This window comes from Symphalangus syndactylus, chromosome 1 (genome assembly GCF_028878055.3).
Source record: "Symphalangus syndactylus isolate Jambi chromosome 1, NHGRI_mSymSyn1-v2.1_pri, whole genome shotgun sequence".
NCBI lineage: Eukaryota > Metazoa > Chordata > Mammalia > Primates > Hylobatidae > Symphalangus > Symphalangus syndactylus.
Window position 1 is genome coordinate 98,644,918 of NC_072423.2, and position 16,071 is coordinate 98,660,988.

The window sequence follows — 16,071 nt, forward strand, 5'->3', positions numbered from 1 at the left end:
ACACACAGAGGAGTGGCTGTGACAGCTAGAGCTTCAGACCAACAACAGAGGAAAAGTCTGCTCTTAGGGTCAACCAATTAGGGGAAGGTCTCTACCTCAGTTGCTTCCAACTGCAAGATCTTGAGTAAACCATAGGAATTATCAGGGCATCAGTTTCCTCATCAGCAAAATGGGTCTAATACAAAGGCCATGTATTTCATAGACTTTGTGTGAGGATGAGCAATAGAGTATGCAACCAATGGTACTTTGGAAATAGAGAGGTGATTTTTTTTCTTTCTTTCTTTCTTTTTTCTTTTTTGAGATGCAGTTTCACCCTTTTTGCCCAGGCTGGAGTGCAATGGTGCAACCTTGGCTCACTACAACCTCTGCCTCCGAGGTTCAAGCGATTCTCCTGCCTCAGCCTCCCGAGTAGCTGGAATTACAGACACGTACCACCACACCTGGCTAATTTTGTATTTTTAGTAGAGATGGGGTTTCACCATGTTGGCCAGGCTGGTCTCGAACTCCTGACCTCAGGTGATCCACCCACCTTGGCCTCCCGCAGTGCTGGGATTACAGGTATAAGCCACCATGCCCGGCCGAGGTGATATTTTTAAATGGTGAAAATGCAATGGACTCCAAATATAGGAACACATTTAAGACAAGAACCATTTGCTGTGCGAGGGTCCTATACCCCCCAGTAGACACAGATGAAGCAGAACAACTGAGAACTTTTGTGCATGGGGGCTGCATGTTTTGAACGGACCATGCTGGGGTGAGCTGGGGGAGGGTTCAGGAGCTGCTTTTCCTCTGGACCCTTGCCCAGTGTCCCCTCCCCTGGACTACCATGGGCTCCGTGCCTGTCTCAGCAAGGAGGTTCTGGCATCACCGTCACCTGTGTGCATGTCTCTCCTCCATGAGACTGGGCAGGTTCCCAAACCTGCCTGTCCTCTGGGCCCATTAGGGACTGTTGAAAATCTCTCTGAGTGGGAAGTACTAGAATGTGGTTATTTGAAAGCTCCTTGGGTGAAAGCTCCTTGGGTGAAAGCTCCTTGACTATCTAGACGAGCACTCTGTAAATATTGGGCAAGACATTGGACTTCCCTGGGGGGGGAAACTGCCATAGACCAGAATGTGTCTATTATGTTTTTTGTTGTTGTTGTTGTTGTCATTGTTGTTGTTGTTTGAGACAGAGTCTCACTCTGTCACCCAGGCTGGAGTACAGCGGTGCAATCTCAGCTCACTGCAACCTCTGCCTCCCAGGTTCAAGCAATTCTCCTCCCTCAGCCTCCTGAGTAGCTGGGACTACAGGCACATGCCACCACGCCCAGCTAATTTTTGTATTTTTTAGAAGAGACGGGGTTTCACCATATTGGCCAGGCTGGTCTCAACCTCCTGACCTCGTGATCCGTCCGCCTCCGCCTCCCAAAGTGCTGGGATTACAGGCGTGAGCCACCGCACCCAGCCAACAATGATTTTTACTGCATCAATTGATGTTTGTTGAATAAAGGGCAGGGAGGGGAGGAAAGAATGGGATGGGGGTAGAGAAGGGCAAGATCAGGGAGAATTCCAGTTCCTCGGGCCCAGAACTGTCATCTTATCAGAAGAATCCCAATCCCCCGACAGTGGTCTGGAGACCATGGTAAGAGCATTTTAACTGAGCAATTTTTGCCTTATCCAAGTCTTACCACAAGGACATTGCCCTTTTCTGGGAAGCCGAGCAGTCCCCAAGTACCTCACCTATGATGTTCTTGGTGCCTCATTACACATGGTAGCAAAAATGCCAAAAGCCCCTAAGAGGACCACTGTGATCCTCTGAAGGTGGGGATTCCCAGTCCCGCGAACCCAGTTCTTCAGAACCCTGTTTGTTCTGGAGAAATAAGAACTGGTCATATCTAGTCTTTGTTTCCCTCTCTTTTGATCATTTTTTGGATGAGTCAAAATCAGATCACGACCAGCACCAGGATGTGACATGAAGGGACGCGCCTCAGCCCCACAGGGCACATTCCTGCCCTCTTCCCAGACTCAGGTCTTCCTTGCCTCTGAATCTTGCTCTCTCTTTTTCTTGTTCTCACTTTTCTTTCCTTTTTTTTCTGTGCTTCCTTTCTTTTCTTTGATTCCTCTTTCTTTTTTACCTGGGGAAAAACTCTTCAGACTTCTGGAGTGGATTCATGAGTGTGAATGGGGCGTAGCCTGCCAACATCATTTTTTCCCAAGGCACAGAGGCTGTTTCTGTGGCTGGGCATGGCTGAGAGGACCCTTTCGCTGTACTGGGGGATTGATGGCTGATGGAGGGAAGGAAGCTCATAGGATATCAGGCAGAGTTTGTCCTGCTCCCCTCAGGCTTCCTATATCACATTGATGGGGTTGCAGCCCTGGCCTGCAGGGGTAGGTCCGGCCTGACGGAGGCTGAGACATCTGGAAGCCAGTGGCCTCTCAGCCAGCCCCTGGCTCTCATGCATATTCTCCCGGAAGAGCCCCAGGTCTCTTCTTCACTCTTCTTCACTCCCCCTCACCCTCCTGGTGGGGGTTCTCTGACCCCAGCAACACAGATGGGCAGGGAGGTGTCTCCAAAGGCCAGACACTAAGCTGAGAAATCGTTTCTCAGTTCCTGTGTGGCCCCTTGCTCTTAACCTTTTTCTCCTTTGTTCTTAGTCCTGTTTTTGCCCTGATTTTTCAGATGGGCGCCCTGGACTGAGGCAAACTTTAATATTGCCCCTGGGATCAGACACATGCTGGCCCCCTCTCTGCCTATGCTGGCCTCCCTGTTTGGGGCAGCAGGTAAGGAAGAGCTGGCTCAGTCCAGGCCAGATGAGCAGGAAATAAAGGTTTTCCTTGTCCCCATTCCTCCAAGCCTCTTCCTTCTTCCCTTTCCCCTTGCCGTGGGAAGTTCTTCTCTTCCTCCACTCCTCCCATCCCTCACCATCTGTGGGACTGATGCTGATTGTCCTGTTCACTATCAAAATGATTTGGGAGAAGAAAGTCATTTATACTTTACTATGAGTTTGATCCATGGTTTGTCTTTCCTTGGGCTATTTGCTCTGTGAGTCTCACTGGCAGATGAAAAGTTGAGGGCTGCATTACAGACATTCGGGGCCATCACAGAAGAATGGGGGTTGGGAATGGGGAGGCGCTGACCGTAGAAGGACCCTCCAGAGCCCAAGCAGTCACACACACAAGCTGCCACCCCCAGTCCTTGATTGGTTTCCATGCCGTTCATAATCTGGGACAAAGGACTTAAAAAATACGTGGTTGAGAGTGGCTCGGAGCCAAGCCAGGTACAGGGAGCAGGGGAAACTGAGGCTGCTTGGCTGGGCAAGGCAAGAATGCAGGGAGCTTTTTAAGACGGCTGACTCTGTAGCTCTGATTTTTTTTTTCTTATGAAGGAGCAATCCTGTTTGTCTCCAAGCCTAGGGATGGGGCTGGCTCTGTGCAGCAGGTTGCCTTTGAGCTGGGTGGGGCTGCCCCAGGAGTCATCGGCTGCCTCTGGAGGTGGCGAGGTTTCCATCACAGGGGTTGGGGTCTCCTGGATTCAGCCATCATTAGAGGAGGCTTTGCATATTGCCGGGATTGTGCCAGACCAGATACATGGGAGCCTTGACTAAAATGTGTTTCCTGGGCCCTACCCTCAGCTCACTGAACCCAGGAGCAGCTGCAGGATCACTGTGACCTCAGAGCTCAGAGAGCATCGGTCCCCTGTGGGGGCCACCTTTCCAGCCCCTCTTCCCAGCAGAGGATCCCAGTGCCTTCCTGGCCTGAAGGCCCTGCAGGCCTGGCCCTCCCAACTTCCTCTCTGCCCTTGTCCCCCGTCATCCCCGTAGTTGGAGGATGTCCCAGCCTGGCTGACCTCAGTTCTTGTCCCCAGCACACACAACTCTTCCCAGCCTCAAGGCCTTCACCTGGCTGTGCTGCTGCCTGCGATGTTCCTCTCCAGTCTTGTCAGGGCTGGCTCCTGGGGAGAAGATCTCTGCTCAGATGTCACTTCCTCGGAAGGGCCTTCCACGGCCACCCACATCGTGTCCCCCCATGCCGGCCCCCACACTCGCTAGCCCACTGACCCCTCTTCCTTCTTCCTTCCTCCATAGCAGTCATCACCATCTAATATTCCTGTGTATGCATCTGTTTGCCTTTCTGGCTCCTGGTTTTGCTCTGCCTCCCCGCTGGAAGGTAAGCTCTGTGGGAGTAGAGCAGGGACTTGTTTGCATTGTATATTCCGTGACCCAGCCCCGGCTCTGTGTCTGGCACATGGAAGTGTCACTGAATGAAAGAATGAAGGAATGAATATCCATTGTGTGAATGAATGAGTGACAGGTTTGGAGGTCACTGGAGTAGATGGCCAAACCTGTGACAGCTGTGATAATAAACAGTGATTACAAGTAGAGGGCCAGATGCCGAGCTGCCTTCGTGGGCGCTAAGGGTCCCAGGCCCTGAGCTTGCATTCCCAAGGGACCCCATGCTTGGTGTTCGGGGCCCACTCTCGACATCTCGATGGCCTATCTTCTTATTGGGACTGAGTTGGAAACAGGGGTCCCAGAGCCCACGTGACTTGTCCAAAGACACCCTGCAGGGTTGCAGGGACAGAGGGGGAAGAGGCCTGTGCCTGGCACCCATCATCAGTCTCTAGAAAGTTCCATTCTGATAGATGAGTCAGCCTTGCCCAACAGTCTCCTGGGACAATCCCCCCCACAAACATTTGCCGAGTGCCTGCTATGTGTTGAGTGCACATGGAGTCCTCCTCTCCTTGGTGATTTGGTGGCGGGGGCGGGGTGGGTGGCAGCCCTGACTTTGGCCTCCCTGAATGATGGCACAGCAGAGATGTCCGGTCTCCCATGGAGATTAGATCCCCTTCAGCGGCAGGGATGCAGCCAGCCCCATCACCGTAACTCCAAGGTGCAGCAAAGCACCCCAGAGGCTGTCCTGGCACAACCTAACTGCAGTCATAGACCAGTCAGCCCCGGGAGGGACATTGCCCCAGCCCGGATGCTGCCAGCCAGGCCCATGGATGCTGCTAGTCCAGCCAAGGAAGTGCCTGTCCCCACTCCCGGGCCCATGCAAAGGGGCCCAAAACAAACTTGAAAAAGCAACCCCCAAACGGGGAGGCCAGTCTGTCCGGGGTGTCCAGGGATCATAACGGGCACTGCTGTTTTCCTAACTCACGTGACCAAAAATCCTTTTATTTGCATAAAAATGGAGCCTGGTTGTCTAAGTCTTCCCAAAGTTTCCTTATACCAAGCAGCCGTGAAGGGCCCCCCCACAGAGCAAGGTCCATACTGGCCACCATGAGAAACTGCCTTTCCCACCTTCCAGCCACATCCAAACACCTCTATCCTGTGGGGTTTAACCACCTCTGAGCATCCCTTGTGCCATGTCATTCACTTCTGTTTTGTTGATGGTCTGCCTGCCCCTCCCTCTCTGGACAGCAGCTCCAAGGGGACAAGGAATAGTGCGTGGTTTTTATTTATTTATTTTTTTTGAGACGGTGTCTCTGGCTGTTGCCCAGGCTGGAGTGCAGTGGCGCAATCTCAGCTCACTGCAACCTCCGCCCCTTGGGTTTAAGCAATTCTCTTGCCTCAGTCTCCTGAATAGCTTGGATTACAGGCGCCTGCTACCATGCCTGGCTAATTTTTGTATTTTTAGTAGAGACGGGGTTTCACCATGTTGGCCAGGCTGGTCTTGAACTCTTGACCTCAAGTGATCCAGCCACCTCAGCCTCCCAGAGCTGGGACTACAGGCATGAGCCACCATATCCAGCCTGTGCGTGTTTTGCTGGCTGCTTCTTCCCCAGTGCCCGGCAACCTTGAGAAGATGCTCGCAGGCACCTGGTGGATGCACAGGCAGCACCAAGGCCCTTCCCAGCCTTCCCATCCCTCCAGGCCTCCCGACCCCCTGCCCCGACTTGGGACAGTCGACCCCTCCTCTTCATCTTCCTAATTCCCAGTGACCCTTTAGGATTCAGCTGAGAAGCCACTCCCTGTGCAAAGTCTTCCGGAATCAGTCGTGACCTTTCCTACCCTGGTCCTTCAGCATTTTTCTGTGGCTGTCAGATTTCTGACTTCCTGGCCGACTATCAGCCCCACACCTGCGGGTCTGTGCCCTGGGCTCACAGCTTAACACGTAGGAGGACCTTAATAAGTACACTGATTGCCCCTGTGGAGGGGGCACGCTCCTGCCGGAAAAGCCCAGCCCACCTCCTCCCTGGATAGGAGCCCTCGTGTTGGAGAAGGCCCGGCTCTCAATGGGGCTTTTGTGGCGGGTGGCAGTGGCCTCAGCAGCTTTCCCCAGCAGCTCCACCAGCTGGAAAATGTTAAGACAACTCCATCCTCGCCTCTAGGGAGAACCTGTTTGTGAAGATTCCACAGCCTCCTGTTAAGAAGCAAGTGTCCGTGCAGCTGTTGGTTGAGTCGGGTAAAAATTGACCTGTGGGTAAACTCTTCATTGTCCTCCGCTAGGCGGGTGCTAGAATCTGTGGACACCAACAAAGGACATTCGCTCATTTGTTCATCCTTTCAAAGGATTCTTTGCATACCTACTGTGTGCCAGACTCCACTGGGTCCTGAGAATACAGAGAAAAAAAAAAAAAAACAAAGGTCCCAGCTTTCCTGGTGCAGGGAGAATAGTAAGTTGTCAGATAACAGATGCGGGGAAGCAGTGGAAAGGCCTGGGAGTGGGGCCAGGGCAGACCCTGGAAAGGTGGTTTCTTAGCAGAAGCCTCAGAGACATGAGCTGGGAGGGAGGGAGGGTCACAGCTCCCAGGAAATGTGAAGTCCACCCCAAGAGAATACAATTAACTCCTGGGAGGAGGAGGCCATTAGCCTATGTCTGCTCCATGATAAGGGGCTCTCTCCCTGGCACGCCCCCTACTCTTTCTCCAGCCCACTCCTCCAACTGTTCTGAAGTGCTGGGAAGGGGGATAGGGGCTGTCCCAGTGGTCATCTAAGGGAAAACTGTCCCCCTCTGTTTGGTCCCCAAGCTAAACAAGGCTGTGACAGGCAGCAGTAGGGAAGGAAGGCTGTTACCATGCTCTCTGCAAGCTGGTCCCCAATGTCACCAGCTGCTGCAGACTCACCCAGCTCTGAGGGCCAGGGGGGCCCAGGCCCACGTCTTTTCTGGGCTTCATGTCTGAGGACCCCACTGATGGCAGAATGTCCCCCTCCACAGGGTCCCCCTGCCTTATGGAACAAGCCATATGAATCCACCCACAGAGGGCCCGGGGCTGTCTCTGAGCATGGGCTGGGGTTCTTTTCTTTTCCCCTGGTTTCCTTTTGGAAAGAAGAGGGAGCCCTGGCATCCTCCCTGACCAAGGAGAGGGTCGGCTTTCTCTTCTGAGATGTGGCTTGAAGGAACCAGGGACTGTGTTCTGCAGAGAGATCCAGAAGGAAGCTGTGGCTTTGAAAGGGTCCCTCTAAGGTTGGAGGAAAGGCGGCTTCTCCATCAAACTAGGAGGAAACAGGAATGGAGGAGTGGACGGCCAAGAACGTCTCAAGGTGCTTGAGCTGAGAGTCAAATAGTGGAGTGAAAATTGATGAATAAACTCCCTCTGATGGGTTTAAGGGAAAACAGCCCCACTCTGTTTGGTCCCCAAGCTAAACAGATTTGAGATCTGTTTAACACGGAGGATCTGGGCTGTGATGAGCTTAAAGGGGGAGGGGGACACTTGATTGTTTAGAAAGCGTGATTTCAGACGTAATCGTTCATGTTTAAGAAGCAGGGACGCCAACTTGATTTTCCAGAAAGGCTGATTTCAGATGTAATCATTCCTGCTTAAGAGGCAGGGACACTGAGTCTTGGGAATAGCTTTTGGAAAACGATAATCTACGTTAGAGGCAGGGCAGGCAGCTCTGTGGCCCCTGGGCTCTATATGGCTATGTGTCTTGGAGGATCCGGGCTGCGATGAGCTTAAAAATCTTAAATATCTGTATTCAGGAAGAGCTTCTGGATGGACACTAGAACCACTGATTATGCATGCCATTGGGGAGGAGGTCCCATGTCGGGTCCATTTTTAACCCTTGGGGGATAAGTTGGCATATGTGTATGCATGCAAGTGTGTGCATGCATGTACTTACTAACTCTATAGGACACGGATCTTTGGATTTGTCTACATAAGTGAAGGGATTGAAACGACTTAATTAATTTGCTGTTGGCCATTAATGCATTTTGCAAAGACAGGCGGCCGCTGTCTGTCACAGAGGCCACTCTGTCTCACACTGTCTCCTCCTTACGTCTTAAGAGTCAATGCCTTGGGGCTCAACTTTGTTGGACAGCTCGCTCGATTCTGTGCATCTTTCTAGGTCTCTCTGGCTCATGTCATTTTCAGGCATGAAAATGAGCCATCAAATTATGACAAAATCACCTGAAGCCGCCATTCTAGCCAAGGAGGGTGAGGGGAGGCGGAGGGAAAACAAGATGATGAAGCGAACTCCTCCGCAGATAAGGGGTGGCGGATTCTATGGAGAAATACAAAGTTGGGAAGGGGTTTGAGGAGGTAGAGGTATAAAAGAATGAGTGAATGAGGCCGGGCGCAGTGGCTTACACCTGTAATCCCAGCACTTTGGGAGGCCGAGGTGGGCGGGTCACCTGAGGTCAGGAGTTCAAGACCAGCCTGACCAACATGGTGAAACCCCATCTCTACTAATAATACAAAAGTTAGCCATGACGGGTGCCTGTAATCCCAGCTACTTGGAAGGCTGAGACAGGAGAATTGCTTGAATCCAGGAGGCAGAGGTTGCAGTGAGCCAAGATCATGCCAATGCACTCCAGCCTGGGCGACAGAGTGAAACTCCAAGTGAATAAATCAATCGTGAGTGCATGGTGAGTGGGTAAGTAAGTGGGGAATGGGGCAAGCCAATGGGCGAGTAAGCAGGTGGATGAGTGGACAAACACTTGAGCGAATGAATGAGTATGTTGCTGAATGAACCTCTCACTCCACTGGAAAAGCCAGGGGAAGGGGCCTGAGCATCTCCTTCAAGGGTACCTGCCAAGGTGGAGTCCTGGAACCCCTGCCCAGAACCGCTCCTGGAGGGCATCTGGGTTAGTCCCCTGCTCCCCAGTGCTGTCGGCCCCTGCCTCAGATCTCTTACCCAACCTCATGTCTTCCACTTGGCAAGGTAGACCGCCCATGTACTGGGAGTACTACATGGTAGGATCCCTGAGAGGGTGTCCCCAGGCATCCACCTGGATCTCTTTCTGGTGTGAAATAGGGAGCTCTCTCGGCTTCTTCAATTGAACACCTGTGTGACCAGCTCTGTCATCAGATATGTTTTGTAATTAAAGGCTACTCTGTCCTAATATTTCAGGAACGTGCTGTGATTGGCCTTTAGGCAAAGGTGGGTTTCTCTACATGTGTGCTGTACAGAGAAAAAGCTGTTCAACTATTTTTCCTTAAATAGTAAAAGGGTCCAATATGAGCCCACAGGTTACAAAGTGTGTCAGTGCCTTAAATAATATCAGCCTTTCCCTACCTATCAACCTATTTCATGTCACTGCAGAAATCTTAGAAAAACAGAGGAAATGACAAAGCAGAAAATAAAAGCCGTCCAATATAATTTTCCTTCAATAATAAGAAAAGGCTCTGTAGCTAAGCAGCCCAGCCTGGTCGCTCCTTCCCACATGTGGCTTTGAGCCCTGGAAACGTGGCTTTTCTGAACTAAGATATGCCGTAAAGTAAAATTCACATACCAGATTTCAAATATGTAGTTGGAAAAAAGAGGATGTCCAAAGTCTGATTAATAACTTTTTTTTCTTTAATTTTTTTTGAGACAGGGTCTTGCTCTGTCACCCAGGCTGGAGTGCATTGGTGCAATCATAGCTCGCTGCAGCCTCAAACTTCTGGGCTTAAGCAATCCTCCCACCTGAATTTCCCAAGTAGCTGGGATTACAGGCATGCACCACCATGCCTGGCTAATTTTTTTTTTCTTCTTTAGAAATCGGATCTGACTGTGTTGTCCAGGCTGCTCTCTGACTCCTGGCCTCAAGTGATCCTCCACTTCAGCCTCCCAAAGTGCTGGGATTGCAAGTGTGAGCCACCATGCCTGGCCAGGAACTTTCATATTGAGGACGTGTTGAAATGATATTCTTTATATAATAAGTTACATAACATAGATTATTGATTTCCCCTGATTATTTTTACTCTTGTTAGCATAGATAGTAGAATATCTCAGTGACGCACATGCCGCAGGGCCCAGTAATGCACTCCTTTATTGTACAGAAACGTTGCATCAGGAGGACGAGGTCTTCGGCGCCAAACCCAGAGGGCCTTGAAGGTTCTGATTCCCCAGTGTAGGATTGGGATGATGCCTCCACTGCTGGTGATGCTCCTGGCTCATTTTCCCATTCATTTCTCCCACAAACGTGGGGCCCGGAGTGTACAGCCAACGGTTGTCACACTATCCCCCCAAGAGAAACCTGCAGCCCAGGAGCTCGGCTGCAGTACAGAGACCCCCAACCTGGCAGAGGCCTTGACACAAAACAGAAGTTTTGCACCAAATGATGCATACGTGAAGGCACAATGAAGTGAACAGCAAGCGTTCAAGGAAAAGGCCATGCATGGCATAACAAAATTCTGGAACATCTTTTATTCCAACCACAGGGTTTCGCAAGAAAGCGTCAGGATCTCCTATAAAGATAACTGAGCCTCACAGTCGGCCCAGGAGCTGTGGCTTCCTTGACTTTGGGGAGGGGAGGTGTGATGAGGCCCCAGAGGATTCGCCCCAGAGTGAGACGCTTGCTGCAGCCAGTGCCTGTAACGTTAGGATCCATCTCAGGCCTTAGACTTGGGTCTTTTAGGGAAATCAGGGGCTTGGGCGGGTCACCAACACCAGGGGAGGGATGCAGCTTTGGTGCGCTCACGCCTGGCATACACCCCGTGGAAGGTGCAGGGATGAGTCTGTGGCTGACAGCGGCTCTCTTGGGGTTCTTGTACTCTCAACAGTGCAGGGGTGCAAACCTATGTCCCAGCTCCACCGTCTTGGGACCTCAAGTCACCTTCAGCCCCTCGGGCCAGAGGACAGGAGGACCAGGACCTGTCCTTCTCTATCAGAAGCTGCGTCGTATCTAAGCAGAAAATATGCAATTGGGACAGGGGCTCAGAGGAAGCCATAAGGGTCAGCCTTGTCTCTCTGGAGTGGCACAAACTCAGACTGAGGCCGCCCGCCTCTGCGAGATGGAAGTTCCTTATTCTCGGGAAGTATGCTGGTGAAAGGAAATTGCCAGGCAATCTGGAACTTTTACTCTTTCAAGCCCCAGGAAGAAGAATTGAACCAGTGGCAGGCAGCTAGGTGCTCTGTTTGGCAGAGTGGGCAGGTGCTGTCCCGCTGCGGGGAGTCCGACCCTGTCCCCCTCGGCAGGGTTTCCTATGCCAAAGCACCCACCATCCTCGGGAGGAAGGCTGAGCCTCCTGGGAAGCAGCTGTTTAAGATTTCATCTACACTTCTTCCCACACCTCATGAGAAAGGACCCAGGAGGGTGCGTCCGTCCATGTGAATGCACTTGCAGATGGCTGTAATCACCCTAATGGCACGACTTAACATTTGTAAAGAGCTTAGCACAGTGCTGGCTTGTAGTAAGCACTGCACGGCTGCTTGTTAAAGAAATAAACATAAATGGGGAACATCTATAGTGTGCCAAGGATGGGAAGGAGAGTAAAGAGTGCAGAAATGAAGCCCGAAAAACTGAGGATGGTGGGCAGAAGGGAACGTGAGTGGCTGGATCCGAGGATGGAAGGAGCAGAGGTGAGGGATGCCGTCTGAGGACCAGAAATGCTTCCAGGAGGAGATGGCCTGGCCAGGCTCTCAGCTACCCCGGGTGAGCTTTAAAGCTCTTGGGATTCTCAGAAGGCAGGCCTTGGGTTCACAAAACACATTAAGAATCTGAAAACCCTCCTATGGAAACTGGATGTCCATGGATTCTGTTGGAGGAAAAAAAAAATCCGCACCCTCCCCCCGCACCCCCCCCCCCCCCCCGAGACAGAACTTCACGCTTTGGCTGCGTTTCTGAGCTTCGGCCGGCAGTTTCCGAGGCCGTGGAGTCCCGCCGTCATGCTGCGGTTGGCCGGCCTCTGCTTAGGCACTGACATCATGCAAGGGAAGGAAATGACAGTGGTCCCGTCTCCCGCCCACCATATCTCAGTTGTAAATTCCCCAGGCACGTCTTCCCCGGGGTAATTATAGCCCAAGTTGCTTTTAGGAGGTGATATCATTTACCTGTTTGGCCTCTGTTTCTGTCCTACGCGGGTTGCCCGGCAGCACGGGGCTGGTGTGGGAGTGGGACGGGTGGCCGTTGGCGCTCACAATGGCCCTGAGTCATGACTGCTCACTCCTTCCATGCTCCTTTCCCTCCCCTGGGCTGCTCGTGAGTCAACAGCACTTATTAAACCCCTCTGAACACAGAGATTTGTACTGGGCCAACCGAGGGTCAGGGCAGGCTCAGTGCACCTGGGCTGTGCGGGTGCCACCACCTCTACCAATGGAGGGCAACCCTGGGCACCTGTGTATTTCTATTTTGTAAAAAGAAACTCAGTCTCCTTTCTGCCACCTCTTTAATTCTAGGTGTATGTTTAATTCATGGAGTGAGCTCTGGTTTGAGGGTTGGGGGTCAGGAGAACTAGACTGAAAGCTTAGTTTACTCTCTTGCCTTATCTTAAGCCAAGTACATCGCCTCTGCAGGTGTGCACACCTGTGAAATGGGGACTGATAAAGCTGGCCCTCCCAGGTCCAGGTGACATGCAGGTGAGGGCTGCTGAGAAATCTGAGAGCAGTGGTGCTCAACTGGGGCTGGTTTTGTCCCCTGGAGGATATTTGACAACATCAAGAAACATTTTTAGTTGTCACACTGGGGCTGGAGGCAGAGGGTGCTGCTGGCATCTCATGGGTGGGTAGAGGTCACCAGGGTGCCTGCAAAATGTCCCACACTGCACAAGACAGCTCCCACCACAGAGGATGATCTGGCCCCACACATCCACTGTGCTGAGACATCCACTGTGCCCCACCCTAGAGCTCCTTTACTAGAAGAGGCCTTTGCCTCCCTGGCCTGGACTCACCACAGCCAGGCGCTGGGCCTCTTTGTCCTCACCCACCATCCAAAGGGAGACACTTCATGCCTCGCTTTACAAAAGAGGAAATCGGCCATGCGGTTGGTTAATGGGGAGCAAGGTTCTTGTTCCGGTCCATGGTCTTGGTAACCAGTCCCTGCGTCTCCATAATTTGGGGCACCTCGTTCTTCCTCCCTTTGTAAAGTTTGGTTTGTTCAACTTCCCACTGAGTTGCAGACAGCTTGGCCCATGCTCTGAGGTATTCTTCCCCGTGGGCAATGCCAACGGGATGGAAATACAATACCGTTGAAAAGGGCTCCCCTGTGCTGCCTCCTACCAGGAAGCCACCCTCCTGACAGCTTGTTGGTCTGCACTCCTTGTCACCTGATGCTTGCATCCCCAGTGACTGTTAAAATGTCCGCAAAGTGCTCGCTTCGGCAGCACATATACTAAAATTGGAATGATACAGAGAAGATTAGCATGGCCCCTGTGCAAGGATGACACGCAAATTCGCGAAGCATTCAATATTAAAAAAAAAAAAAAAAGTCAGCAAAGACACCTGTACCTGTATCAACTGGCGCATGCCATCAAATGACACTGAAGAGCAACACTGTGGCCAAACAGGCCAGCCGGGAAGCCCAGAGCTTCCCGTAACAAAATGTACCATCTAGACGAATTAGACCGGTGTTTTACTAATTCATGAGCAGGGAATTAATCCCGCCCGCAAAATCTGTCCCTGTGGGTTTTTAGTGATGAAAATCATTGAGACAAAAAGAAAACTGGGTGCAACAGTTTATGGAGAGGCCCCACGTGTAAGCAGTTAGTGACTGGAGTGGAGAGAGAATCCCAACAAAGTGACCCATAGGACACAGGCGGAGACAGGGAACCAGAGAAGAGAAGCATCTATGGGACAAAAAGGGACCCCGTAAACTTGTCCTGGCTTGGGAGATATCTCCAGCTACAGGAATTCTTTTCCCCCTCCTATTTTGGGGGGCTATTGTTTTTACTTTGTGTCAGTCCCTGAAATCCCTAGACCCATGAACCCCCGGCGAAGGCCACGAGAGGCCTGGAGGCACAACTGGTCCTCTCTGGCCCTTGCTGCACAGAGGCCACGCTGCATTTCCTCTGCCCTTGCTGTGGCATGTCCACACTGTCCACCCGGGAAGACTTGGGGAAGGGGTGAGAGGAAACAGAATGTGGGGATACTGGAGAGAAAAAAGAAACATACTGGCAATAGCAAAGAAAGTGGGGTCTTACAGGCAAGCAGATGCCTTGAGCCTGGCTACAGTATAAATCACCGAAACTAGAGGTTAAGCACTGTTTCTTGAGTAAAGCCACAAGGGGTGCTGTTGGGGAGAAGGTGGGGCCACCTTGCCTAGGAGATGGCCCCCCAGCAGGCAGCCCCCGAGCCCCAGAGCCCTCTCAGGCCAGAAGTGTCACTTCCCAAACCTTTGGGAACACCAGTGTGTCCAGATTCAGCCAAGTATATTTTTACTCTTTTTTTTTCTTTTTTTTTTCTGCAAACTGCACCTCATAGAGCTCTGGAAGGTCTTTTGGCACTCGAACTAAATTTGAAAAGACAGTACATTAGTATTACACAATGTTGGTTGTTTACCAACAATGATAAGTGGATGGAGTTACATAACCCTCTGTATGTACGTGTGGGATTCTCCCAGCCCTGGACACTTGAACTTTTAGGAGCAGAGGCTGTGGAACACTGTTCCTGGCATGGATTTGGCCAGCCTGGAGCACTTCTCCAAACCCTTTCTCGCTGTCCAAGGTGCAGACAAAGGGTCCTTTAGGGCCACTCAGTGCCCGTTGGCACCACCAGCCTGAGAACCAAATAGCCTTCCTGCACCGCCCCAAGTTCAAGGAAGTCACGAACTTGTGCCTAAATGGGGGAGTCTCACTGAGGCACCAGGAAAGGGTAGGTCATGACAAGATGACATTAGTAGTGACAGCAGTCACCATTGCTGAGCCTAGCAACTTCAGGCACGCTCAAGACTCCCATGAGAAGGCGGAGGCTCTGAGGCCCAGGAGGCTCTGAGGCCAAGGAGGCTGGCACAAGGTCACAAGGTCACAAGGCTGGAAGGTGCCAGAGCTGGAGCTAGACCCCACCCCTTCTCCCCAACCCCATCCTAGCTGACTCCAGGTTCCATGCTTGGAACCATGGCAAGCTGACGACATCGTGGCCTTGAAGGACAATTTTCTAATCACTTCTGTAGGCCTTGAATGTTCCAAGTGGCCATTTAACAAGCAATTATTGAGCATCGGCTGTGTGAACCTGGTAGACAACCCACTGTAAAATGAGACGGAATAAATGAAGTGCTAGTTGAGGTTTAGGCAGGTTCTTTGGGTAGAGAGGAAGGCCTGCATATTTGGGTGGGGACAGTAGGGGAGCAGGACTTCCTGCAGGAGGTGCTATCTGATGCACACCGTGAAGAACTCATGGGATGTGAGAGGCAGAGGGACACTTTATTTCCACTGGATGTGGTTGCCAGCATGGCCCCTGGGTCTTAACCTGAGTGTGGCCGTCCCCTGGGGACCTGCCTTATTCTCCTTAAGGGAAGAAGTCTTGAAGATCCGCAGTGTGCCAGACCCCTGCTAGGTCCGGGGGTAAGAGAGATTAAAGCCACCATCCCCCCCCGCCCCGCCCCTCCAGAAAGCGGGACAGCGTTGCCCAGCAGTGGAGAAAGCTCTGCAGGAGCCCCGCCCCACCTCAGAAGATGCGGACTGGTCCTTGGCCTTCCTAAGCCTGGGTGTCCTCTGAAAAATGAGGACCCGCATTCCAACCTTGCAGGTGCGGGGTTAAATGAGTTGATACACACTCACGCCCTACATCAGGGACGCTGCACGCGCCTGGGCACAGAACACTAAGCGCTCCGTAAACTGGGGGGCACCGGTAACATCAGTGGGCTTCAGAGAGATGACTGCCCCGGGAGAGACTCCTCCAGGAGCGCAGGCAGCTGGAGGGGGCGGGTCGGCAGGAACCAGGCAAGCTCCCCGGAGGAGGTGAGCGCTGAGTGACAGCAGGAGTTTGCCAGGGTGGACAGAAAGGGGCAGAGATC

The 16,071-nt window shown here is 52.1% G+C and overlaps 1 protein-coding gene and 1 non-coding gene across 2 annotated transcripts in view; both read left to right on the forward strand.

The window, feature by feature from the left end:
* Positions 1-16,071, forward strand: part of ANO1 (anoctamin 1) — a 205,354-nt gene that overhangs the window by 74,049 nt on the left and 115,234 nt on the right. The gene's annotated exons all lie outside the window — the stretch shown is intronic.
* LOC129461133 (U6 spliceosomal RNA) lies at positions 13,429-13,535 on the forward strand. The gene has a single exon (XR_008650399.1). It is a non-coding gene; the product is annotated as a U6 spliceosomal RNA (small nuclear RNA).